This window comes from Giraffa tippelskirchi, chromosome 6 (genome assembly GCF_054371585.1).
Source record: "Giraffa tippelskirchi isolate mGirTip1 chromosome 6, T2T-mGirTip1v1.2.pri, whole genome shotgun sequence".
In the NCBI taxonomy this organism is placed as follows: domain Eukaryota; kingdom Metazoa; phylum Chordata; class Mammalia; order Artiodactyla; family Giraffidae; genus Giraffa; species Giraffa tippelskirchi.
In genome coordinates this window covers 168,401,831-168,429,093 of record NC_137280.1, presented here as the reverse complement: position 1 = coordinate 168,429,093, position 27,263 = coordinate 168,401,831, and the positions used below count along the sequence as shown (strand labels likewise).

The 27,263-nt window shown below is 36.8% G+C and overlaps 2 long non-coding RNA genes across 2 annotated transcripts in view; one reads left to right on the top strand and one right to left on the bottom strand.

Annotated features, from left to right (window-relative positions):
- The window catches only part of LOC145509648 (uncharacterized), an 80,173-nt gene extending 75,619 nt beyond the window's left edge, over nucleotides 1-4,554 (bottom strand). The window contains exon 1 of the long non-coding RNA XR_014056273.1: nucleotides 4,510-4,554. This is a non-coding gene — a long non-coding RNA (uncharacterized LOC145509648). The remainder of the gene's footprint in view (nucleotides 1-4,509) is intronic.
- Nucleotides 424-27,263, top strand: LOC145509647 (uncharacterized). The gene is made up of 4 exons (XR_014056272.1): nucleotides 424-457; nucleotides 797-874; nucleotides 24,303-24,348; nucleotides 25,363-27,263. It is a non-coding gene; the product is annotated as an uncharacterized LOC145509647 (long non-coding RNA).

Genomic DNA, 27,263 nt, shown 5'->3' with positions numbered 1-27,263 from the left:
AATCTTAGTTTTTACCAGCCACAGAATAAGAATGGTAGCACAGACCTACTTCCTGAGAATGCTGCTGCCTGTCAGACTGGACTTGTTCCTGCATTCCTTTGTCCCAGAGAATAGCCCAGCACTACAGTAGTAATCGATGATACTGAGCCATCTCTTCTCTCTTTCCATTTTATTCCTACCTCCTCTATCAAAGAGAATGATCTTTAGACATGAAGGATGTGGCAAAGCCAGACAAGAGCCAACTGAAGTCCAAGATGGTAAAGAAAGCATGAAGAGTAAACAAGCTTTACCAATGGGATCAAGCTTCTTGATTTGAATTAACTGGATTCTAGAGCACTGAGTCCAACTTCAAAGGAGATCTCTGAGCTACCAACAGCAACCCTGGGGCAACAGTAAAGATGTGATTTCCGAATATACAGTAAAGACTCAACAACTCCTTGTGTATCCAAAACAGAAGGTAGGTATGTGTAGAAGTTATAACAGGAAATACTTTACATTAATATAAAGGAAAACTCTCTAGTAGTATTGGATGCCCTAAATATAATAATGTACTTGAAAAGGCAATAAAATATTTCTGAAATATTCAAGTACTTATGAGAGATTTTTGTGGAGTGGCAGTCAGACTGGGACTAGATGGCCTCTAAACAGACTTCCAGTCCTGAGATACTGCAATCCCTCTGCATCCAGTCTCTAAATGCAGATATTGTAGCACTATGTTTAATTCTAGCGCTGATTATGGTGTTTTGTACTTTTCATGTTAACTCTTCTGACTGCTGCTGCTGCTACTGCTGCTAAGTCGCGTCAGTCGTGTCCGACTCTTAGCGACCCCATGGACTGCAGCCCATCAGGCTCCTCCGTCCATGCGATTGTCCAGGCAAGAACACTGGAGTGGGTCGCCATTGCCTTCTCCAAACTCTTCTGACTATAGCATTGTAGATAATGAATCTGAAAAATCCTTTATATGTAGTTAGAAGATAAAAATGAGCTCAGAATAATTGTTAACTCATCTTGGTTGAGGTTAAAAAAGCTTTTTAAAAAAATTTCTTGGAATGTTTTAATTTAGGGGTCAAGGTATATATCAGTGTTGATAAATTTTAATAAAGGTGTGAAAAAGCAAAAACATGAAAAATTGAAAACATGACCATCTTTATTTCACTAAAATGCCACTAACTTTAATAATTAAAACTGAATATAAATACTTTAACTCAAGTAAAATTGTAAGCAGACAATTGGAATAAATCTTGTATGACCAATATTAGCCTGATATTCAGAATGAAAAATTGAAAGAAGCATGCAATTTCTAATTTAAGTTTTTAAATACGAGAATACATAAATGAATCTATAAATTAGAAATGAATTGATAGCACCCTATAAGGGACTTCAATTTAAATAAAATTTATACATTAAAACTTTAAGATACAATTTTGTTTCATTTTTCCCCTGAAATGAGAGTCACTTCCTAAGTTCCAACACATGGGCTTATTATTACTTTTCCAGTAAGATAAGGAATTAAATTTCATTGCGCTCATTCAGTCAGAAAATATTTATCAGATGTCTATTAGATACAAGATGCTGCCACTGTATTAGACGCAGTGAACTGAGAGAGAAACAAGACCGAGTCTCTGCCGTTTTTAGAATTTACAGCCTAGCAGGGAAAATCGACATTAAACAATGGGTTACTTGATTGGTCACATTTCATAATTGAAAGAAATGTATCCAGCATAATATTGACATTGTGTAGAGGGAAACCTCTTTAGACAAAGGAGAGGATAGGGTAGGAGAGGTCAGGATAAATAGTTCCTGGTGGAAATGCTGACAGAGGAAAGTTTTAAAGCAGAAGAAAGAATTGGGAGAGTGAAATGTGAATAGAATATGATGACCCAAAGAAGAGGGCAAAGCAAGGGGGGAGCCTCTGAAGCAGGAAGGACCACAGTATTTAAGAGACTTGAAATGGTTCCTGCCCCGGGCCACAGAAGTAGTGAGGCAGCTGGAGAGGCCAACATAACGGCCCTGAGACCAGCAGGGACCACAGACCCAGACCTGAGCTGACGGCTCCTTCCACCCCAGGTTCATCCAGCAGGCTACTCTTCCCAAAAGACTGCTGTGTTACATTTGGTTAAAAGAGATACAGTTGTGATTTCTTTACTCCTCTTCTGTCAGGTTTACTATCTTTCTACATTACTGATAGTATGCCTTGTTATCTCTTAAGTAAAAAGTGTGAATTACTTTCAACATAATATACATGAAGTCTGAAATAGGAAATGAGGTCTGAAGTGAAAACCGCTCCATCCTGTCCGACTCCGTGACCCCATGGACTACAGAGTCCATGGAATTCCCCAGGCCAGAATACTGGAGTGGGGAGCCTTACCCTTCTCCAGGGGATCTTCCCAACCCAGGGATCGAACCCAGGTCTCCTGCATTGCAAGCAGATTCTTTACCAGTTGAGCCACAAGGGAAATAGTAAATAAATGTAAATAAACTTCAGCTATACTCTTGTCCATTTCCATCACAATAAGGGATTTGCAAATAAATGTAAAAGAATCCATTCTTCTCCTAAAACAATGTTAAAAGTTTAAAAATAAAAACTAGCATATACCACCATATGCAGTTTGAGTGAATACCCTTCAAATATCAAGCTACATCTTGGAAAAGGGAGAAAATGCAGTGCAGAGCATGGAGACAAAATGCATTTCTCTGTCTATTTTCAAAATCTCATGATTATCTTCCAAGTACAAAAATAAAATGTCTTCCTTTAAAACAGGTATCATATATGAATTCTACAATGCTTATTTCAGAATGAAATCACCAGCTGAGTCCAGAAACAGAACGATTTTCTTACAACAAAATCACATTTTCCAATTTAAGATTTATTCATTTTCATTCTTCTCTGTTCTTCCTGCTGTTTACCCAGTGGGAATTCCATTGTTTATTTATGCCGCTGTAAAAGAGTAAGTAGGGAAAACAAAACCAACACCCAAAACTAAATGCCATGTGTTTTGCTTCCAATTTCAAGGAAAGTATTGGCTGAAGAGACTTGGAAATGAATAATAAAAGAATTAATCTCCACTTGGAAGAATTAAGAGGCCATTAAATATAAATTTCTTCCTCTGATAAATAAGAAACCTAAAACCTAAGGAGATCAAATGTTTTATACAAGTTTTACTAACCAGTAATGCTGTTTTCTGCTTTCCAGATCTTCCCAATAACACCCTACCCATAATTTTACTTTGCCATATTTTGCTCTTTCCGCATAACAAAGTGGCTACATCCTGCTGTTCAAACTGCTGTGTGTTCTGTGCTTAGTGGCTTAGTCATGTCCGACTCTTTGAGACCTCATGCACTGTAGCCCGCCAGGCTCCTCTGTCCATAGGATTTTCCAGGCAAGAACACTGGGTGGGTTGCCAGACCCTGCTCCGGGGGATGTTCCCAACACAGGGATCAAACCCAGGTCCTCCCACATTGCAGGCAGATTCTTTACCCTCTGAGGCACCAGGAAAGCCCATGAATACTGTTCAAACTGCAATAATGTTAAAAACAAAATTTATGCAAGATCCTGTTTTTAAAGTATCAACTTCAAAAGAATCTATGTTACAAAGTAATGAGATTGTCCCCCCCCCAAAAAAAAGCCAGCAAGGCAATAGACCAAGATGCAAAAGAAAAGGGTCCTAAGTCTGCTGTCATTTAATCTTTATGTACCCCTTCAAATGGATAACCTTGATGTTGAAAGGAAAGGAATCAATTTTGTTACATTTTATACCCATCTGTGACAGTAAGTTTGTGAAGTGCTTACCAGAAAGAGAGAGCTTGGCTGGTTGTCTAGCAACAAAGTAAATACACATGTTGGTATAAGCTAACTGCTCTTTAGAAGGAGCCACTTTTCATTACTCACTTATTAAATCTATCTCTTAACAAAGAGAAAAATAAATAAATAAAAGACCTGTCGGGGGAGAGGGTGGACATGGTAAGAGGAAAACTGAGTTCTAGAAGTTTTAAAATTAACTTCTAATAATTTATGAGGATGGACTCTTTTTTTTCCCCCATAAGTCAAATAGACCTGTGAAGAGGTAGACTAGATACTGATGAAATGAAGGACAAAGCACTCTAGAATTCATAAAATCATCTCTGCATCAGTGCTGAGCACCTAACTCCTATAATTCAACTAGATGAGACTGACTGTGCTGATTGGATAAAATTCATTAATGACATTTATCAAAATCATTAATATTACCGAGGCCATTTTCAAGGAAAACTTTGGTTTAGCTATACCCTGAAAATGAGTGGTGGAAGGAAAAAGAAAATATGACTCACTCAGTTTGCCATGTGAAGTATGCCTCCTGTCACTGCCAGGCACATATCCCACCATGAACCGTCTCTCTTACTGTTGTTATTGTTGTTACTTTAATCTCTGATACTGGACAAGAGTCTTTGGCTCTTGTTCCTGCAGTAATCAATTAAGAAGATCCTTCTATCTATTCCTTTCTGTTACCCAGGAGCAGCTTTGACTCTTACCTTCCCTTCTGGCTTCTGAACTGATGGCATGGCACTGACTTCTGTGTGATTTTTTGCTTCCTGACAACTACAATTTGTTTTGGAGGGACTTCTGACATCTGTGTACTTCCTGGATTTGCAGTTTGCTTGCCTGACTCCCATCTAGTATTTCAGCTTACCCTGGTTTTGTGTTCTGCTTCTGTCCCAACACCTGTCTCACTCACACTCCCTGTACCCATAAAGTTCTATTGACACTTTCTATTCTAGAATTTAACATATTAGACAAATTTCAACATCTGGTCACATTTCTTTGCAGACAAAATACTCAACATTGATAATGTTTCCACACAGTGGTTTTCAAGATCTCTTGGGCTGCTAGTTTAAATGCAATAAATTCTTCATGAGTCAACTCAAACAAAATAAATTTTTATATGAACAGTATGAGTAATTTAGAAACAAGCAAAGCTCATTTTAAATCCCATTGGTTTCAGAGACCATACTATACTTAACTATTGCGACTGAACAGTTAAAAAGGACATGTAAACCCATGGCTGATTCATGTCAATGTATGGCAAAAACTATTACAATATTGTAAAGTAATTAGCCCCCAACTAAAATAAATAAATTTATAAAAAAAAAAAAAAAAGGAAAGACTACAATAATAATATGATGCTGAGAGTGATGACAAGGACTGGCGTCATCTTTTGAATAATACACGGGCCTCCTACGGTACCCGAGTTTTCACCGGAACTTAAAAAACACTATTCAGTGAATATGTTCTAGAGTATTGGCTAACTGCTTTATTACAGATGTGAAAAAAAGCAACATAACTCAAATATGGTACTACGTTACTCAAGATCACACACAAAGTAGGCCAAAGAGCTCTAAGTAGAAACCGAGTCTTGTGTAACTTCAAAACTGAGACTTTCAGCCATTTTTCTAAGTTTCTCCTAAGAAACCCAACCTTAACACCCCTGAAATTCTATTAAAAAGAAAACAAAATGAATAGGTGACTCTGACTGAAAGCTTTAAAGACATTCTCTTTTTGCCTTTAAAACACTACACCCAAAGGGAAGGAAAAGCAGTTATTCTTCTCCACTATTCATGTGTGTGTAAATTGGTACAAATACCATGGGAAACTATTTGGCAGTTTTTCCTAAAGCTAAAGATAGAGGTACACAGTCGCCAGTAATTCTATGCTGGGTATAGTATGGACTGTAAAGAAATAAGTGTATATGTCTACTAAAAGCCATGCATATGAATGGTCATATAAGAATTATTAATAATAGCCTAAAACTCTAAACAGCCTAAAATTCCATAAATAAATTCCTAAAATTCCATAATAAAATTAATTCTGCAGATTGTGATATATTCATACAGTGGAATAGCAATGGGAAAAGGACAACTATGTACCTCATAGACATAAAATGGAGTTACAGAACCCTGACACAAAATAGTGGGCTGCTTGGTTTCATAAAGTCCTAAAACATGAAAATTGAACTCTGGTGACTGGTGAGAAAAGTGGTTTCTTTGAGAGGGCAATACTGCCTGGAAGAGGCAATGAGCTCTTCCAGAATGCTGGAAGTACTCTGCATTGATTTGAGAGTTGGGTGTCTCTCATATTCATAAACATTCACTGGATAATTAAGATGTGTGCATGTCTAACTTATGCTTTCATTTAAAGAAAGAAATGTTCCAGGATGAGATAAAAATTAATTATTATTTATTAAAGGCTTATAACAATTCTAAAAAAATACATAATTTGAAACACCGAGTTTGAGTCTAACTTTTCTATAAGCCATGTTTATAACTATAAACTATAACTATGACTTTATCCCAAAATATAGGTTTGAAAAGAAGAGTTAATAATCAATGCTGGGAAATGGTATCACCTTTTGGAGTAAGAAAAGGTCATATTAGATCATTTTCTCACAGAGTATTAGAAAATAAATTCTATACGGAATTAAAAGTTAAATAAGCAAAGATATCTAAAAAGAGACCCAAAAAGATTATTTTTCTATTACCCAGTTGCATAAGTCTATCTGTAAAACTCTATTTAAAACATGAAGGAAAATATCGAAGTTTTTTCTTCCATATTTTAAAATGTCATTGACAACTCAAAAGCAGAATTTAAAAAGCAAACAATAGGATAGGAAATATATTTTCGCAGCCTCTGACAGGAAATGGTAACATTATCTGTAGCACATAAAGAATGCTCATAAGCTATAAATGTATTTTTCTAAGAAAAGCAGCATAGCAGAAATAGAGGATATAGACAACATAAAAAATAAATTAAATATATAGTCTATCCACATGAGAACTGTTTGACTTTGTAAGTCAAGCAGATGCAACTAAAATTATAAATAAAAAAATGTTTTTTTCTAGAAAATTGATAAAAAGTAAAAATATAATATATAGAGGAGTAAGAAGAAGATTCTTGAGAGTCCCTTGGATTGAAAGATCAAACCAGTCAATCCAAAAGGAAATCAACCCTAAATATTCATTGGAAGGACTGATCCTGAAGCTGAAGCTACAATATTTGCCCACCTGATACAAACAGCCGACTCATTGGAAAAGACCCTGATGCTGGGAAAGACTGACGGCAGGAGGAGAAGGGGGTAACAGAGGATGAGATGATTGGATGGCATCACCAACTCAAAGGACATGCGTTTGAGCAAACTCTGGGATATAGTGAAGGACAGAGAAGCCTGGTGTGCTGCAGTCCATGGGGTCCCAAAGTCAGACACGACTAAGCGACTGAACAACAACAATTCAGAAGTACAGTATGTCCCCTACATACGAATAACTTCCATTTCAGGAGCATGTTCGTAAATCCAACAAAGTTACCCTAAGTGAGTGACTGTTGACACAGTGGTCTATATATTGTACTGTAATAGGTTTCTAATACTTTTCACACAAATGATACACATAAAACAAGAATAAAGATACCATTTTTAATCTTACAATACAGTACCTTGAAAAGTCCAGTAGTACAGTACATCAGCTGGCACACAGGGGCTGGCATCGAGTGAACAGGCAAGAAGAGTTACTGACCAGAGGAGGGAGAGGAGGTAGGAGACGGCAGAGCTGAAGGAGAAACAGGAGATGGAAGACCAGCAGCAATGTCACAGATGCCTGATGGTGATGGCACAGGTTCTGGCTTCTTGCTGGATTCAACTCTATCCACCCTCTTGAAAAGATGCTCTAGTGATGTCTGCATAGTATCTCTCTTTTTTTTTCTCATCACTGATGACGCGACAACACTGGACTGCTTTCTGAACCGCTGCTGCACCCTTCCTGTACCATTCTAGGTTCATGTCCTGTGCTTCAAAAACTAACTGTGCCTCTCCAAACAAAGAACATCACCTTGCCATTTCCTTTGCTGTGAATCCCATCAGTTCTTCATTTACGTCTTCCTCTTGTCTCTCTTTGCCCTTTCTCTGGGCCTCCAATTCCATTCATTAGTAAGTTCCTTGTGTTGCCCAGCAAGTTCAATGAAGTCATCCTCTCGCAAATTTAGCTCCAGTTCCTCACTGAGGGTCACTGAGTTGCTGAAGACCTCTTTGGATTCCTCACCCACCTTCTCAGAGCCACAAAAACTGCAAACAAACTTCAGGCAAAGGTTCTTCCAAACTCCATTCACGGTGATGGCTGTAACCTCACACCAAACAAAGTCAGTGTTTTTTATGGCCTTGTAGATGTTATTCAATTCAGTCAGTTCAGTCACTCAGTCATATCCAGTTCATTGTGACCCCATGGATTGCAGCACGCCAGGCCTGCCTGTCCATCACCAACCCCTGGAGTTTACTCAAACTCATGTCCATTGAGTCGGTGATGCCATCCAACCATCTCACCCTCTGTTGTCCCCTTCTCATCCTGCCTTCAATCTTTCCCAGCATTAGGGTCTTTTCAGATAAGTCAGTTCTTCACATCAGGTGGCTAAAGTATTGGAGTTTCAGCTTCAGCATCAGTCCTTCCAATGAATATTCAGGACTGATTTCCTTTAGGATGTTATAGTCCTTTGAAAATTGTTGTATGATTATTCCTGATTTGTGACTTGTCTTTACTGCCTGACAAAAAGTGTGGTGTAAATGGCATTTCTTCAAAGTCACTATAACTCTGTGGTCCATAGGTGCATAGGGAGTATTTGGTGGCAGATGCACTATTTTGATGCTGGTATGAAAGTCACCCATGAATGGAGGTGGCCTGGAGCATTGTTGAGCAGAAAAAGCACACTGAATAGCATGTCCTTCTCTAAGCAATATTTCTCTACCTCTGGGATAAAATGATGGAAAACCCAGTTCTGGAAAATGGCCCTGTGTAACCCAGGCTTTGGGGTCACTCTTCCACACAATGGCAAAGAGTCCCTGGGTCTGTTTTCAAGGGCTCTTGGGATCTCTGAATGACCTAAGAGAGGCTTCAGCTTCACAGTGCCAGAAGCATTGCCACCGAACAACAGGGTTAGCCTGTTCTTTGCTGCTTAGCACCCTGGCATCAACTTTTCTTCCTTACTGATGTAACTTCAGTCTGACATCCTATTCCAGTACAGTCCTGTCTCAACCACTTTCAAAACTTGCTCAGGTCAATGCTGGCCTTCATCAGTCATTTCTTTGAAGCACTTCAGAAGAATCCTCAGGCAGCTATGGTATCTGCATGTGTTGCCTCATCACTTATTTTTATGTTGGCTCTAGTCATGACCCAGTGAAACCAGCTATGGCTGGCATGAAAAGGTACACCCTCTGATTCTTTGCCATGTTTTTTCTTCAAGTCTTCATAAAGGCTTTTAGGCTTCCCTGGTGACTCAGACGGTAAAAATCTGCCTGCAATGTGGGAGATCCAGGTTCAATTCCTGGGTTGGGAAGATCCCCTGGAGAAGGGAATGACAACCCACTCCAAAACTGCTGCCTGGAAAATTCCATGGACAGAGGAGCCTGGTGGGGCTCCATGGGGTCACGAACAGTCAGACACGACGGAGCGACTAACACTTCACTTTCACTGAATCAACATTAAGCTGAGCAGGACATGATGCTGATGCCAAAGCTGCATCCACACACACTGAGAAGTTTCTCTACCTCTTCTATCACTTTTCCATGCTTCTTCAATATTACTGTTGACATTTTTGACACTGCAGAATTCACATTTCCATGATCTTGAGTATCACGATGATGGTTGCGTGATTTGTGTTACAAGCCTAAGAGATATCTACCAACTTTTCACCTCACTCCAACCAATTATTATCACTTTTGTATCCAGTGTTATCTCTTGGCACTTCTTAGCAGCACCAACTACATCTCTGCAGCTTCCAGACATCCTCGGCTTAAAATAAAGATACTGTACCACTGCACTCTATACAGTACTGAACAGTAAAGAACACAAAGGTACAACTGCCTGTAGAGGATGCAAGCATTTGACAATGCAAGCTGGACATGTGAACTTTGTGACTGGACACACGAAAGCATGTCCACATTCTTGAAAGTTCAAAACTTGAAGGTTCATGTGTAGGGGACTTCCTATACAGTAAAATACACACTATTGTGAATGCTTATTACATGTAAATTGGCTCAAACTTTGCGTGAAATCTAGCAATAGAGCCAGCAAGAACATTTAAATGTCTGTGCCTTCTGACTCAGTAATTCCAATTAGTAGAATCCATTTAAAAAATAAAACAGCAATCAGAAATGTAAATTAGTAGTTGTATACAAGAAATAAGCATCATTCTCCTCTAGAGAAACTCAGCAGATACTTATTGAGAACCTACAACATTCTAGGCAATGTAGTACTAAAGGTACTGCAACAAACAAGATATGAAGTCTGTGTAATAACCACCAATATAAACTTTAAACAGATAATCATTAGCACAATTGTTACTCTGAACAGGAAATATTACTGTGCTGTGAAAGTATGTAAAAGATGTGAGTTACTGGGGCAATTATAAAAGCTTCTGAGAAAATGATATTGAAAATGAAACATGATGGTTGATAGATAGCACTGCCCTTAGACTCAGGCATGAAGGATCCTTGTCTGGGCTTTGTTCTTACAGGACATTACATATATTCTATCAAGAACACATGGCTTCTTCTACCACTCAAGGTCTGGCACACAACATCCACACTCACAACCAACACCATTCAAGCCCCAGGAACATGTTTATTTTTCTGTCTTTGAAGCAAATAACACCTGTCTCCAAATGCTTTCAATGTTTGTGGATTACACCCTTGTCAATATCAGAAATGAGTATTTTCATAGTGTGAGGGGGGCTGATTGACAGAAGTGCTTAAAGATGAGAAAAAAATAAACTAAATTACTTAAAAAATCTCTTAGCTGAAATTCCCTATCAGATTACTTGAATGCAATCAAATCATGCATAACAAAGTAGCTTTAACTGCTCTTGTCAAACATCTGCTTTTATTCTTCTTTGGGGGTTATAATTCATGGTTCTGAGGTACTCAGAGAAAAGTACAGTATTTGAAAGATTTGCACTTGGCAACAAAGAAATATTTTGAAATTAAAAAAATTCATATTACTCATAAGTTTGTATATATGTAGTCCTATATTTCAAATGCGTGAAACATAATGCCAATCTATTATACTGACTAAATGAAAATGGAAAGCCAGAATTGTAAAGTAGTTTTACTCTATTAAAAAAATTTAATAAGATTCTACTAAATGCTCAAGAATTAAATACAAAATTATTCATATTAAAAAAATAACTTTGCTCATATATTGACTTACATGAGTCTGCTCCTAAGTCGCTTCAGTCGTGTCCGACTCTGTGCGACCCCATAGACGGCAGCCCACCAGGCTCCCCCGTCCCTGGGATTCTCCAGGCAAGAACACTGGAGTGGGCTGCCATTTCCTTCTCCAGTGCATGAAAGTGAAATGTGAAAGTGAAGTCGCTCAGTCGTGTCGGACTCTTAGCGACCTCATGGACTGCAGCCTACCAGGCTCCTCCACCCATGGGATTTTCCAGGCAAGAGTACTGGAGTGGGGTGCCATTGCCTTCTCCATTAGTCAGTTCATATATAAATTAAATAGTAGTATATTATTAATTCATATAGTAATTGAAAATTTCTCTTACCATTAAATTTTAATAAATAGTAAGATTTTACAGGAAAAATAATTTTTCAAAACATGAAAAATAACTAGATTCATGGTTTAGATTTACATTAATTTTCATTTGTGGAAATATAAATTTATATGCTTTATAATAATTTTATTTTTTCCTATTTTTTAAAAGTGAGTAAGAGTAGAAATAAAAATAGAACTAAATAAAATTATTTATTAATTTTAACACCACATTAACAAAAGGAAGAATAAAAGTCACACGATCATCTCAATAGACACAGAAAAAGCATCTGGTGAAATTCAAAATCCATTCATGATAAACAGTCAAAGTTGATACAGAGGAACATACCTCAACATAATGAAGACCGTTTATGACCAATCTACAGTGTTGCCAAAGACTCATAAGAGTCCAGCCCCTTCTATTGCAAGGAGATCAAACCAGTCAATCCTAAAGGAAATCAATCCTGAATAGTCATTGGAAGGACTGATGTTGAAGATGAAGCTCCAATAATTTGGCCACCTGATGAAAAGAACTGACTCACTGGAAAACACCCTGATGCTGGGAAAGATTGAAGGCAGGAGGAGAAGGGGACAGTAGAGGATGAGATGGTTTGAGCAAGCTCCAGGAGTTGGTGACGGACAGGGAAGCGTGGCTTGCTGTAGTCCATGGCGTCGCAAACACTGAGCAACTGAACGGAACTGACCTGAAGAACAAACTATCAAAAAGAAAGGAAACAATTTCATTTAAAAGTGCATCAAAAATAATAAAGTATCTAGGAATAAAATTAACCAAGGAGGTAAATAACCTATAGTCTGAGAACTATAAAACATTCATGAAGGAAATTGAAGATGATTCAAACAAATGGGAAGAATTTCCATGCTCACGGTTTGGAACAATTAATATTGTGCCCACATTATCCCAAGCAAATCTACAGATTCAGTGCAATCTGCTCAGCTGCTTCGGTCGTGTCCAACTCTTTGCGACCCCATGGATCCTCCGCAAGTATGTTTGAGAGGGTTGCCATGCCCTCCTCCAGAGAATCTTCCTGACCCAGGGATCAAATCTGTGTCTCCTGCATTGCAGGTGGATTCTTTACCACTGAGCCACCAGGCAAGCCCATTTATCACAGAACTAAAACAACCCATGTAATGGAAATGTACCCATTCTTTTGTAATAGCTTTAATCATAGTAAAATCTATGAAATTACTGAATCCCTATGTTGTACATCTGACACTAACATAATATTGTAAATCTATTATGCTTCAATAAAAATTACTTTAAATAAAGGCAGCAAGTTTCTGATAACAATGCCAATACAGATGGTGAAAGAAATGTGAATGAACCAGAAATTCAGCTGAAAAATCTCAAGAACATTTTTTTTTGCCAGTTGTGGTATATGTTATTGGGAGAAATGATCTCAAGCGCAGCAAGTCTGATGACAGTATTTGAAACAGATATTATAAATGACATTTTCTTATCTGTCCAATATATGAAGAGCATATTAAATATTTTACCCAACAACCTCTCTCAAATATATGGTAGGAATATAATCTACTGTTAAAGCAATTGGATCTCATTCAACAAAGTTACAGCATACCAGAAGAATTAAAGGAAACAATCAAATATTCTCAGATGAAGAATGAACTGTAGTCTAGCAAAACAAAAATTTTTAATTTCTGCACATCTATAGTTATTTGACAGTAACTTTTTTCTGTACTAATAATGTTAACAAATCTTTAAAAAGCTAAACAAATTTTAAAGTGTTAATTTTTTAAAGATGAAAAATATTTTATATTTTTTCCATTAAAAGAAACTGCATGTGAAACTGGCAAAAAGGTGGCAGTCCAATGAAATACAACACAGAAATAAAAATGTTTCCCTGAAGGAAAAGATTCATATGCAAATATTGCAAACTACTTAATATAGAGTTTACTTTCTATCTCTATAGACCAAGACATAACTTTAATTAAATAGAGGGATAAACAGATTGAGGAAAATAGTACTATTTTTTAAAGTTGCTGTTTTTATAAACATTCTATCATTAAAATATTTGAAAATAGAAACTGTGTAGATCCACATATTGCTATGAGAGATTATGAGTATTGTAACTATAAATAAAAGTGATTTATTTGATGTTAAAATATGTTGAACTACTTGCTCATTGTGATAATTTATCATATGCAACCCTTTTATGATATTTGAACATGATATATAAAGTATTTTTCCAATCTAGATACTGCTTTAAGAAATGTTCTACTACTTTGCCAAAATAACTGTATTCAATTTTAAATCCATAAGATTCAAAGAAGTTGCTCAGTATGGAATACAAATCATGTGAAAATATTCTTTAGAACAACATGAGCAGTGACTTTGTTGAAATGAAAACAAATTTATGTATCAGTAATTTGTAAACAATATGTTTTATCCAAATATCTTAAGTATATCAAAACACATCAGATAAGGGCAGTATCAATTAGATGGAGTCCTCTTTGATCCTGATATTTTTGCCATCATTCAATAGTGGAAAAATCATGCTAAAACCTTTTTATTTATGATGGTATATTTGTGTGGGCAAGTAACATGTTTTATATAGCATGTGCTAGCTTGATTTATACCTTTAAAATATTTATAAATTATATGTGGCCTCCAACAGCACCTATGTTCCTGGTTGCACATATGTTAGATATTGGACAGGAGTTCAATCAGCAGAAGTTAACTCAGTAAAGAGAGGGTGGTACACAGAGGAGGAGAAGTAGTCAAGAAACTAAAAACAGCATATATAATGGTCTAGGATTATTTTTTAAAATCCATTATTTCATTATAGAAACAAAGTGTTTCAATATGCTAGAACATCAGATATAGGGTAAAAATGCAGCAGTGGATGTTAACAATAGGTGAATAGTTGAATATTTTATGTTGTATCCAAAAAATAAAATGCTCTATAGTCACAAAAAAATCAAATTTTTGAAGCCTATGAAACTTATAAGCAAATATTTACAATCTAAGCTTTAGTACATAATAAGATATAAATAAGATTTACACTGTGATCTGGCTTATCTCTGTTTTTGCTTTCTCTCTCATTCTGATAACAGGTCTGTGTCTATCTCTCTCCTGTGCATTCTGTGGATTTATTTATACACACAAAAAGTCTAAGTAAATAATCTAAAATAGAGTTGATTTTTCAAACAGTTCCTTTATTCTAAGAGGCTTAAAATATCAACTCCTCCCACACGTCTCAGCCAAAATGGGATATACAAAGCATCTTATTAACTGGAGTCTAATTTTGTATCAGTGAAAGATAATATGTCACATATTTTTGTATCTCCCACAGGGCCTACCCTATCATTTTGATATAATCATGCATCAAAAAATGCTATTTTAAACATGAATTCAATATTTATTCACTGTAAGAACTGAACTTCCCAGTATTAGAATGAAATTAAAACAACAGGCACAGCATATAAGCTAATGACAAAAAGAGACAAATGGACTGCCTTTACTTTGGCTGCAGTTACTTTAGCTATGAAAATGACAAACTATGCTGTGAAAGGAACTACAGGTTAATTGAAATTTTCTGTTCAGCTCTTTCTTGGGAATGTCAGAAGAACACCATTAGTATTTGCAAAGCTAGAGTAGACAGGAAGCAGGCGGGCGGTATGGACCTATTTAATATACATGCCTAATGACTTGCCATTCTCTTCAGGTCATGATAATCAGAAAGAATCCCTGCCACTCGTTCCCAGATGATGATACAGGATAGCAGAAGCATCAATAAATCAGAGTGATCACGCCCAGAGCCAATGCAGACTGTTGCGCTTCCTGCTTTAAGAATGCTAACAGGAAATTGAGTCCACAGCATTTCATAAGCAGTCAGACATAAGGGGCTCTTTGAATGAACACATGAAGGGTTCAGGCACCCTTTGCTTTCCACCATCTCTTTCTGTATTGCCCTCTGCAATATTTCAGTAAGGGAAGCATAGACTTTTCCAAAATTGGACGTCTGTAGTGATTGGAGATTGCACTTAGATGGGTGGACAGTGGTGCTACAGAAAGGTGTTAAAAGTTATTGTTTCCATTACAAATTGCCATACAACTAACTGCCTCAGAAGGTATTGGCTGGAACCACCACCATTTCTTTGCCATTGGTGCTGGCTGTTTTGATGGGCTCATCTGGGACATCTGGGAGACTGCGTCTCAGTCGCATGTGCTAAGAAATAGGTGCTGCTTATGCACTGAGAGACACCTGGCAAGTTGGTTCAGAGACAGCAAGTCTCAGAGGGCTTCCCCTGTTTATGAACTCAACTAGGACCCCTGGCCAGGGTGTTTCCACTCTTCCCCACATAACTTTTCCAACAGAGGATTGCTGGACTTCTTGACTTGGTGGCTGAGTTTCAAGAGAGCAAGCCCCAGTGTGCAAGGACTTATCAAGTCTTGTGGAATCATGTTTTCCGTGTTCATTTGGCCAAGTCAGTCAGTTCCGTTCAGTCGCTCAGTCGTGTCCGACTCTTCTCGACCCCATGGGCTGCAGCACACCAGGCCTCCTGGTCCATCACCAACTCCGGGAGTTTACTCAAACTCATGTCCATCAAGTCAGTGATGCCATCCACCCATCTCATCCTCTGTCGTCCCCTTCTCCTCCTACTTTCAATCTTTCCCAGCATCAGGGTCTTTTCAATTTGGTCAAAGCAAGCAAGGAAAACAAGCCCAAAGTCAAAGTGTAAAGAGTTTACATCAGGCTATGGGTAGCATTACTACATAAGCAGAAAGCTACATAGAGGGGCTTTCAGCAGTGCAGTCAAATGGCCTCAAAGAAACATGCCACAGTTTTGGGAACTAGATAAAGGTTACAGCTGCAAAACATTGAGAATGTACTACTTGCCAGTAATTACACACTTTAAAACGGTTAGTTTTATATTAGAAGAATTTTACCTCAATAAAAAGAAAGAAAAGGAGAGATCCTAAAATATTTATTCAGTTAAGAGAACACATACCATACATAGTATATATAAATATGAGCAACTTTTCAATATCAGTAAATATTCATTTAATATTAAAATTTACATCTCACAGACTTTGAAGAAACTTTTTAAGAAAATCCTATAATAATTTTAGGGAAAAATAATAAATTACATGCTATATGGGCCTCTTTTATAACATTTCTTTATAGATATTTTTAAACTATCCCTCTTTCATTTATCGTTTGGCTGAAAACTAAACCTCTCAGAAGACATAAAATTTGACAAATTTACAGAATGAGAAACAGTGTTCTCACTTATTTTCCTTCAAATAAATGTTTCTACTTTACTGTTTTTCCAGGAATAATTTCTCTTTCAAAGGTAAGTTCTAGGTTGTTAATGAGTCTGATTCTCGTGCGTGTCTGTGCTTGTCACGCAGTCCTGTCCGACTCTCTTTGATCCCATGGACTGTAGTCCACCAGCTTCCTCTGTCCATGGGGAGAACCCGGCAAGAATACTGGAGTGGGTTGCCATTTCCTTCTCCAGGGGATCTTCCCAACCCAGGAATCAAACCCGGGTCTCCTGTATTGCAGGCAGATTCTTTAGCATCTGAGCTAACCGTAAGTAGGGGCTTTCCAGGTGGCACGAAGGTAAAGAATTTGCCTGCCAATGCAGGATACGCCAGAGACGTGGGTTTAGTCCCTGAGGTGGGGAGATCCCCTGGAGGAGGGCATGGCAATATTCCATTCCGATATTCTTGCCGAGGAAATCCCCATGACAGAGGAGCCTGGTGGACTACAGCCTGGGGACTGCCAAGAGTCGGGCAGGACCAAGCACACATCCACACATCCTGCCGTGTTGCTGTTGTTATGCTTTAATTGGAAGAATCTGAATTTTGTTTTTGGACCTTGGAGTTTAAATAACTGGTTGCCAGGGTTTATGGATTGGCAGTGAAGTGGGGGATAGAACTATAAAGGGTTAAACAGAAGGGCAATCCTTCTCTTAATGGAATAGGTCTACATCTTGATAGCAAAGATGGTTACACAAATCTATATATGTAATAAAATGACAAAGGAAAAACAATACATAGGTAAAATGACATTGTACCAATGTCAGTTTCCTCGTTTTGATATTGATATAGTTATATATGTCGACTGGGGGGTAATGAGTGGTTGGTACACAGAATCTGTTCTATCATTTCAACTTTAAACAAAATGTTTATACCAAAGTATAACTATTTTGTGTGTGAATACATGTGTATATGTTGTTTCTGCACAGCAATCAGGCAAGTTTTAGAGAAAGCTTAGGGAAGTTTTAATCTAATTTTTGTTGTATTATATATTATCTCCTCTTTACTCTTGTTTGCCTATCTTCCTAGCTCTGCCATTAGAAGGAAAGCTTTGAGGATATATTTTAATCTTTCAGTGTTTCCTCTATATAGCACATAATTAGAGAAGAGACGAAGCTGGAGGTACTCTTGTTCTTTTCAAAAATTTGAATGTTTAAAGAGAATTTACAGTAAAATTTCACAACTACAAAGGTAATAGATGCTTCTCTTAAGTCACAGGCCAGATAGTGAAATAATTCATGAACTGAGTTCCTCAGTGTCTTTAGGTTTAAGCATTATATAAAGGAGTTTTTTAATGAAAGCTTGTTATGTCTTCAGATTTGAGGTTTCAAATTTAATGTATATCCCATGAACTACCTATTCTTATATAATTCTTAGAAAGTGTAGACCCAGATAGGTGAGCAAAGGTTTTTGAAAAACTCAAATTTTACATAACAATTACGTTAAAAATAAGTTTATCTCCTTCCAAAGACATGTTGAAGCTGAAATTCCAATACTTTGGCCACCTGATGCGAAGGGCTGACTCATTTGAAAAGGCCCTAATGCTGGGAAAGATTGAGAGCAGGAGAAGGGGACGACAGAGGATGAGATGGTTGATGGCATCACCAACTCAATGGACATGAGCTTGGGTAAACTCCGGGAGTTGGTGATGGACAGGGGGGCCTGGCGTGCTGCGGTTCATGGGGTCGCAGAGTCAGACACGAATGAGCGACTGAACTGAACTGAAAGACATGTCTCAATTTTTTGCATGTATTTGAAACATGTTACATGAACTCCCATTCAAATATAAAGGTCTAAAATTTAGATGTGTAGACATAGGCTACTGGAGAAGGAAATGGCAACCCACTCCAGTATTCTTGCCTGGAGAATCCTAGGGACGGCGGAGCCTGGTGGGCTGCCGTCTATGGGGTCACACAGAGTCGGACACGACTGAAGCGACTTAGCAGGCATAGACTATGTAAAACAAAATTTGACAAGGGTCCTTAATTATTTCCATTGTGTAGTAAATCACATAATAGAAAAATCTATCATTTTTACTAGAGAACAGAAGATAGTTGAAAAGAAGCTTCCTAGGAAACTTCATTTAACTTTGATTAATTAATTGAAAATTAATCAGCTCTTTGTTTAGTTCAAATGCATGTCATTTTTGTTTCCTTTTCTGTATAAGCTGAGACATTTTTGTAATACAACAAATGGCTTTTTAGTACAAAGAGACAGCTTCATGGTTTCCCTTTAATTAAAATTATTTCCAAATTTAAAGGGAGAATGACATTTTTATTATTTTCTCTTTTCAATCAATATATTATTCTGCTTTCAAATTATTTAACATTAGGGATCTGTTCAATTATATGGGAATTGTTCTCCATGCCTGAAATTTTATCCTACTCCCTTAAGGCTTTAGAAATGTCATTAGGACTATACAGAACGCTAGAGGATTTGTTATCCCTAATGGGCTTCCTGATAGCTCAGTTGGTAAAGACTCCGCCTGCAATGAAGGAGACCCCGGTTCGATTCCTGGGTCAGGAAGATCCACTGGAGAAGGGAAATGCTTCCCACTCCAGTATTCTGGCCTGGAGAATACCATAAACTGTGTAGTCCATGGGGTTGCAAAGAGTCTGACATGACTGAGTGACTTTCACTTTCAATAGCATCACAATTCAAGAAAATTTCAAACAGAGTATCAAATTCAGATACTATTTATGAACAGTTTATTTTCTAACAAACTTTTCAACTAATACCTCAAAATATTTGTTGAAAGATACTTTTTCATCAATATAAGTAACGGTCTCCTATATCTAAATTGTTGGTGAAAATTGAACTTAAATACAACTTCATACATGCTCTAAAAATTCATGTAATTCCAGAGTCCTAATTACAACACCTCATCATTTGAGGGTGAAGGCTGATGGAACAATACAACATTAAACATTAAATGTAGCTTCAACTAAGAGAAGATTTTAACAAATTATGTTTCTCTCTTATAGCCTAACTAGAAAAAAAGTAATACAAACAGACTTGGACAATCACTGCTGATGTAGATTTGTATTTATTTACACAAAATATACCTACAGCGTACTATTGAGTAGAAAAGCTGGTGCCATCCATACATTGGAAAGTCACAATATGAACTAGGTTCATTTGTCAGGACCCAGCTAGGAAATCAGAATCCCGTCTATGAGCAGGAAGGGAGGGCTCCAATCCAGGAAATTTGTTGCAAAGCTGATGGAATGGAGGAGGGAGCACAAAGGAGATGATTATGTCACCCAGAGATGAGGAGTACTACCTAGGCTGGATCCCGTGAGCTCAGATCCACTGTTGATGCTCACTGAGGTGTCTACTTCAACTAAGCAGTTGCTTTTCTGTTTCCATCACTGAAACCACCAATGCTGCTAACGGGGCCCACAACCACCTGTAATTACTACCAATGCTAATATTAGAGTCAGACAGAATGGCACACCCATCTATCAGGCATCTTACCTCCCTGTCCAAGAACACCTGTTGGCAGAACCTGTGAAACACTTGTCAACTGCAAGAGACTGCAAAATGTCTTGTTCAACTTCTAGGCCCTTGCAGTAAAGATAACACAGAAGCATGGGGCTAGGGGTGGGTACTAAAATATTCTTCACATGGCAAGCAAAGGTTTTAAGCCATGCCCTCATGGAAGGCTTACTCTTTGGAGTGGGGGTGGAGAGCTGGGTGGAATGTAATGATCAGCTTATCTGGGAAAAAAATGTAATATTACATCTGTTACAGTGTAGACGGAGAAGTATCAATGCATGTGTTATAAGATTATATGGTATTGGGGATTGGTCTAGAAAGGGAGAATTGTAAATGTTTCTCTGACAAAATAACAATTTAGCTGAATTTGAAGGTGTCATATGTGTTAACTAGGGGAAGACTAGAAGGGAAAACATCCCAGGCAGAGATATTCTCATAAGATAATGGAGACATACAAGGTACCATTAGAAAGTGACTGAGGCCAGATGAGAGAGCCAAGGGAGAGGGATGGATGAGTGGAAGTTGCTGAGGTAGACAGGATATGAAATAGTATGTGGAATAAAATACCACTTATGGAAAATAGTACAGCTGTAAATATATGGATTCACATGTTACAGATATTTTGAAGCTTGTTCACCAAAATTTTAGTAGGAATTATTTCTAAAAAGTATACTTCCAGACAGTTTGTAATATCTTCTTCTGAGCCAATGAATGTACATACGGCTTCCCTCATAGCTCCGTTGGTAAAGAATCTGCCTGCGATGCAGGAGACCCCGGTTTGATTCCTGGGTCAGGAAGAATATACATACTTTTTATAACAATACTACTGAAGCACAAGCAAAATCACTGGTCTGAATATATACTCCTAGAAAACTTGCAAAGATGATCTATGTAAGTAGTACCATAAATGAGAGAAATTCAGTGAATTAATTTTGAAAGAATCTTTAGAAAGCCATAGACTTCCAAATAAGACTAAACGCTTAAGTTCCTTTATTTCTTGCCTCAGTTGCTGTTTAAACATAGGTTTATTATCCAGGAACATAAAGTATGTAATTATATACTGTTTATAAATGGTATATAACCCTGAAATTCAAATAAGAAGCTATGCTTAAAATTTATGCCTGAATTACTGAACACTTGACCGGGAAAGACATTCCTGTGTAATCAACCTATGCTCTAAAATTAAAAGAGAAATTATATCACAGTAAGCATCTTGGATGGCACAATTACCTATGGCATCATTAACCAAAAAGTGTTTCATAGGTTCCAGGGTACACTGGTTACATAGGATGTTAACAATTATTTCTTACAATGAGTTGATGGCCAAACGATGAAATACAATTCTTTTTAACCATCAGACTTCTTCCTTGAAATATTAATAATGAGCATTTTAAATCTATAAGAGTGAGATGTAACATGTAGCATTTCCAAAATTGTTTGATAACAGGGCCTGCTGTTAAATTATCATCTTGCATTGCTGATCTTCTACGTGACACCCTGTAATGTTGTTTTGGAGAGGTATAATTTAAAAAATGCTTCTGGAATAGGTAGTTCATCTCTGTATATGTACATGCACATGAACTTCAATAAACCTGTAACTTCGGACTTGACATAAATAGGAAGCAACTTTAATCCAATTCATGTGTCCTAGCCATTTCACTCATTCATTCAATCATTCAGCAACTATTTTCTGAGAGCCCACTCTATGCAAGTCCTATTCTACATGCCAGAGACACAGCATCGAATGAATCAAATCCCTGATCTTGGGGATCTTACACTCAAACTGGAGAGACAGACTTTAAGTCAATGATAAAGTTCAAGGCAATGCTTGACAATTTGTCTAAAATATATTCATTTTGAAGCTGGTATAAATTTACTGTAGAAAAATATGTTCATACAGAGAAACAGAAGCAAAGAACAGGCACCTATAATTCTACCAGAGATGGGCACTTTATACCTATTAATTTATATTTTCATGCATGTATGTGTGTGTATTGTTGTTTACTCGCTAAGTTGTGTCCAACTCTTTTGTGACCCCATGGATTGTAGCCCGCCAGGCAACTCTGCCCATGGGATTTTCCAGGCAAGAATACTGGAGTGGGTTGCCATTTCTTTCTCCAAGTGATCTTTCCAACCCAGGGATCGAACCCATGTCTTCTTTGTGTGGAAAAGACCTGCATATTTTATATTCCATTTTCAAAATTAAAAACAGGTTAACAAAAGTATAGGATCTAACAGTCAAATTATACCAGCTTAGATTCTGTCACATCCTAAGGGTGTAAGTTCAAGTAGTTCATGCAACATCTTTCTGTCTCAGTGTTACCCAGTGTAAAACAGGAATGACAACATTATTCATATTTTGTTAATATGAAAATAAGAAAATTATAAACATAAATTTGGAACAGTGTTTTATACACAGCATGTGTTCAATATATGCTAATAAATACCAAAATATATTCATTTGATCACAATATTAAAGCTTTTTGTTAATGTTTTAAGTGACCAGTTGCATTATATTAATGTTACATCAGTGGACAATTAGATTATTCCCATGCGTTTATTATTATGAAAAGCATCAGAATAAAACTTTTCTCTGTTAAAACAGTTTATTTTCATTTTAATTATTCTTAAAGATATACTATTAGAACAAAACCTGTGGTTCAAAGTATATGAAGGTTTTTACATATTAAAAAGTTTTTATTAATTTTTTATTAATTTATTAAAAGTAGTATTTATTAATACTTTTTAGGGAAGTATTAATAAAATTGCCTTCTATTAAGGTTGTACAAATTTCTCTTTCCCCAAAAGTTCAAGAACAGATTTTTTTCACAATACTATATTTTAATCTTCAAACTCTTGCTAGATAAAAAATCTTGTTGCTTTCAGTTCAGATCAGTCGCTCAGTCGTGTCTGACTCTTTGCGACCCCATGAACCGCAGCATGCCAGGCCTCCCTGTCCATCACCAACTCCCGGAGTTTACCCAAACTCAAGTCCATTGAATCAGCGATGCCATCCAACCATCTCATCCTCTGTTGTTCCCCTTCTCTTCCTGCCCTCAATCTCTCCCAGCATCAGGGCCTTTTCAAGTGAGTCAGCTCTTCGCATCAGGTGGTCAAAGTATTGGAGTCTCAGCTTCAACATCAGTCCTTCCAATGAACACCCAGGACTGATTTCCTTTAGGATGGACTGGTTGGATCTCCTTGCAGTCCAAGGGACTCTCAAGAGTCTTCTCCAACACCACAGCTCAAAAGCGTCAATTCTTTGGTGCTCGGCTTTCTTTATAGTCTAACTCTCACATCCTACATGACTACTGGAAACTACTGTCGCTTTAGTTTGCATTTTTTATTTCAAGCAATATTGAACATCTGTCTATCATCAGTCACTTGGGTTTCTCTGTTAAACAGCCAATCTATGTTAGGCCTTGGGCAAAAAGTGGTAAGTGAAGCAGACCAAAGATCTAGCATCCCTGGGCTCTTCATCTTGTCTTTATTGACTTCTGTGAGCTCTTCACACAGTCTTCAGCATCTAACACATTTGACTTAGAGTTGTGTTTAGTTGCTGAGTGATCATATAAAACATTTTCTATCATGTTTGCTATAAATTTTTTAATTTGTCTTTTTTCTTTCAAATTTTTGAAAGTGATTCTTTGATCACTTTGAAATTCTCTTGTTTAAAAAATCATTATATTTGTTATCTTAAGGTAATACTTGATACTGTATAGAATCCTTGAAATTTAGGCAGGAAGGCATAAAAAAACCATTATATGTGAATATACATATTTGTTTAGATACATATGCTCCTGTGTATACATATCTACAGTTAAAAAAAAAGTAAAAATACTATAATTCCATTTTTCATGGAAATTAAAACATTACAAAGAATACTACTAAAAGTAGCAAACTGTTAAAAAGGCATTTATTAATATGAATTTACCCCATTTTCTAGGTTTTTGGTGTCACAAGATGGTTCACTTTTCTCAGATTTCACCCAGGTACTTAAAATCTTTAATCCTGTATTTATTAATATTTAATGCCAATAACTGATGAGCATGTTAATGCAGGGAAAATACTGAGCTGTCACGGATACACTGGAACAGTTGCATTTTAATACAGCACTTGTTTTCATATATTTAAATGATCTGAATTTAGTGGCTTTTTCTATTTCTTTAATTCATTCCACTTTTGAGAAGCTTTTTTTCCTTTAAACTGAGAAACTAAACTTTTGTATTATAATTAGAAAAAATATTAATCTTTATTAACTATTTTGTACATATTTATAGTATTCAAATAAAAAATGGAAGAAATTCAAAATGATCTGTCATATTAATATACTTCTTAGCAAAGTAGAATAGGAATATTCTTTAAAATAACAAGATGATTTTGTTGAAGAAAAGGTTTTATTTTTCCATCCTTCCTTCCTTTCTTCCTCCTTCCCTCTCCCTCTCCTTCCCATTTTTTTTGTGTTGATTCATTTCAAATATGTTTTTATGTTGCCTTGATATGTGTATTTGAGCAAATAACTCCACTGGATACATGTATATATAGTATTTATGTATGTATATACTATATAACCCTTTTAATAAAAATGTAAGGAGACTTCATCTCAACAAAAATCAGGCTTTTTACACACTTGCACTGCTTCTTACTTGGCTCACTCATTTTCAAAAGAAGAGAATGGTAATAGGATAAGATAACTTAGGGAATTAAATTTGATATAATTCGTGCAAAGTAGACTTTAATCAGGAAAAATTTTATGAGCACTAGAATTAGGTTTCCATAAATAGTCAGGCATATATGTTTACTATGAATACTTCATATTTATGTTTATAAAAAACATTGAAAATTATCTAAGAATCATAGATATAACCAGCACATAAATGATAAAAAAATCTATCATTACTTCACTACTATAATCACTGTTATTCTATGAAGCACCTGACATTTTACTATGACTTGAAATGACTAACCTGTGAATATGTTAACAATCCTTTATCTTTTTATTTTAGGAAGATGAAAGTTCTATCATCTGTTATCACAAATGGACAAATACCAGAAAAAAACTGATGTTTGTGGTATCAGCCTTAGGAAGCATTACTACGAACAAAGCTAGTAGAGGTAATGGAATTCCAGATAAGCTATTTCAAATCCTAGAAGATGATGATTCTACAGTCTTGCACTCAATATGCCAGCCAATACAGACAACTCAGCAGTGGCCACAGGACCAGAAAAGATCACTTTTTATTCCAATCCCAAAGAGGAGCAACGCCAAAGAATGCTCAAACTACCACACAATTGCACTCATTTCACATCACAGAAAGGTAATGCTCAAAATCCTTCAAGCTAGGCATCGACAGTATGTGAACAGAGAACTTCCAGATGTACAAACTGGATTTAGAAAAGACAGAAGAACTGAATATCAAATTGCCAACATCCGTTGGATCATAGAAAAAGCAAGGAAATTTTAGAAAAACATCCACTTCTGCTTCACTGACTATACTAAGCCTTTGACTATGTAGGTCAAAGAGATGGGAATACTAGACCATCTAATCCACCTCCCGAGAAACCTTTATGCAGGTCAATAAGCAAGACAACCAGACAAGGAATAATGGACTGGTTAAAAATTGGGAAAGGAATATGTCAAAGCTGTATACTGTCACTTTGCTTATTTAACTTATATTCAGAGTACAGTGTGAAATGCCAGGCTGGATGAAGCACAAGCTGGAATTAAGATTGCTGGGAAAAATATAAATAACCTGACATGCAGAAAACACCACCCTAATGGCAGAAAGTGAAGAGGAACTGAAGAGCCTTTTGATGAACATGAAAGAGGAGAGAGAGGTAGTTGGCCTAAAATTCATCATTCAAAAAACTAAGATCATGGAATCTGGCCATCACTTCACGGCAAAAAGAAGGCAAAAATATAAAAATAGTGACAGAACTTCCTTTCTTGGGCTCCAAAATCAATGTGGACAGTGACTGCAGTCACAAAATTAAAAGACGCTTATGCCTTGCAAGAAAAGCTATGACAAACCTAGACAGCATATTTAAATCAGAGACATCACTTTGCCAACAAAGGTCTGTATATTAAAAGCTATTTTTTTTTCCAGTAGTCATGTACGGATATGAGAGTTAGACCAAGAAGAAGGCTGAGCACCAAAGAATTGGTGCTTTCAAACTGTGGTGTTGGAGGAGACTCTTGAGACTCCTTTGGACTGCAAGGTGATCAAACCAATCAAACGTAAAAGAAATCAACCCTGAATATTCATTGGAAGGACTGATGCTGAAGCTCCAATACTTTGGCCACCTGATGCAAAGAGCTGACTCTTTGGAAATGACCCTGATGCTGGAAAAGAGACTGAAGACAGGAGGCGAAGGGGTCGACAGAGGATGAGATGGTTATGTGACATCACCACTAGATAGGCGTAGTTTGCACTAACTTTGGGAGATATTGAAGAATAGGGGAGCCTAGCATACTGCAGTCCATGGGGTCACAAAGAGTCAAATGTGACTTAGCAACTCAGCAACAACATCTTAATTCATATGACGGATGTTTCAGACATCACTATTTGTAAGCTGAGTTCATTTTTTAGAAGTATTTTGAGGAAATATATGGAAGTTTCTCCATGCCTATAAAATTTTCAAAAAGGATGGAAAATGTAATTTCATCTTTTACTGTCTTTTTATATCCTCCAGTAAAAGTTCATTAAATTTCAGAAGGTAGCAAGTTTGATATTGGTATTCCAAGCCACACATAGTCTCCTTTTTCTCAAAACTTCTAAAAGTATAGCTGAAATTTCCTAAATGAATTCTGACACATCCTCCTTTATACTTGTATAAATTGACAGCGTATAAGAAAGATTAGGTTGGAGAATAAATTCTAACAGTGCAACCAAAAAAAAAAAAAAAC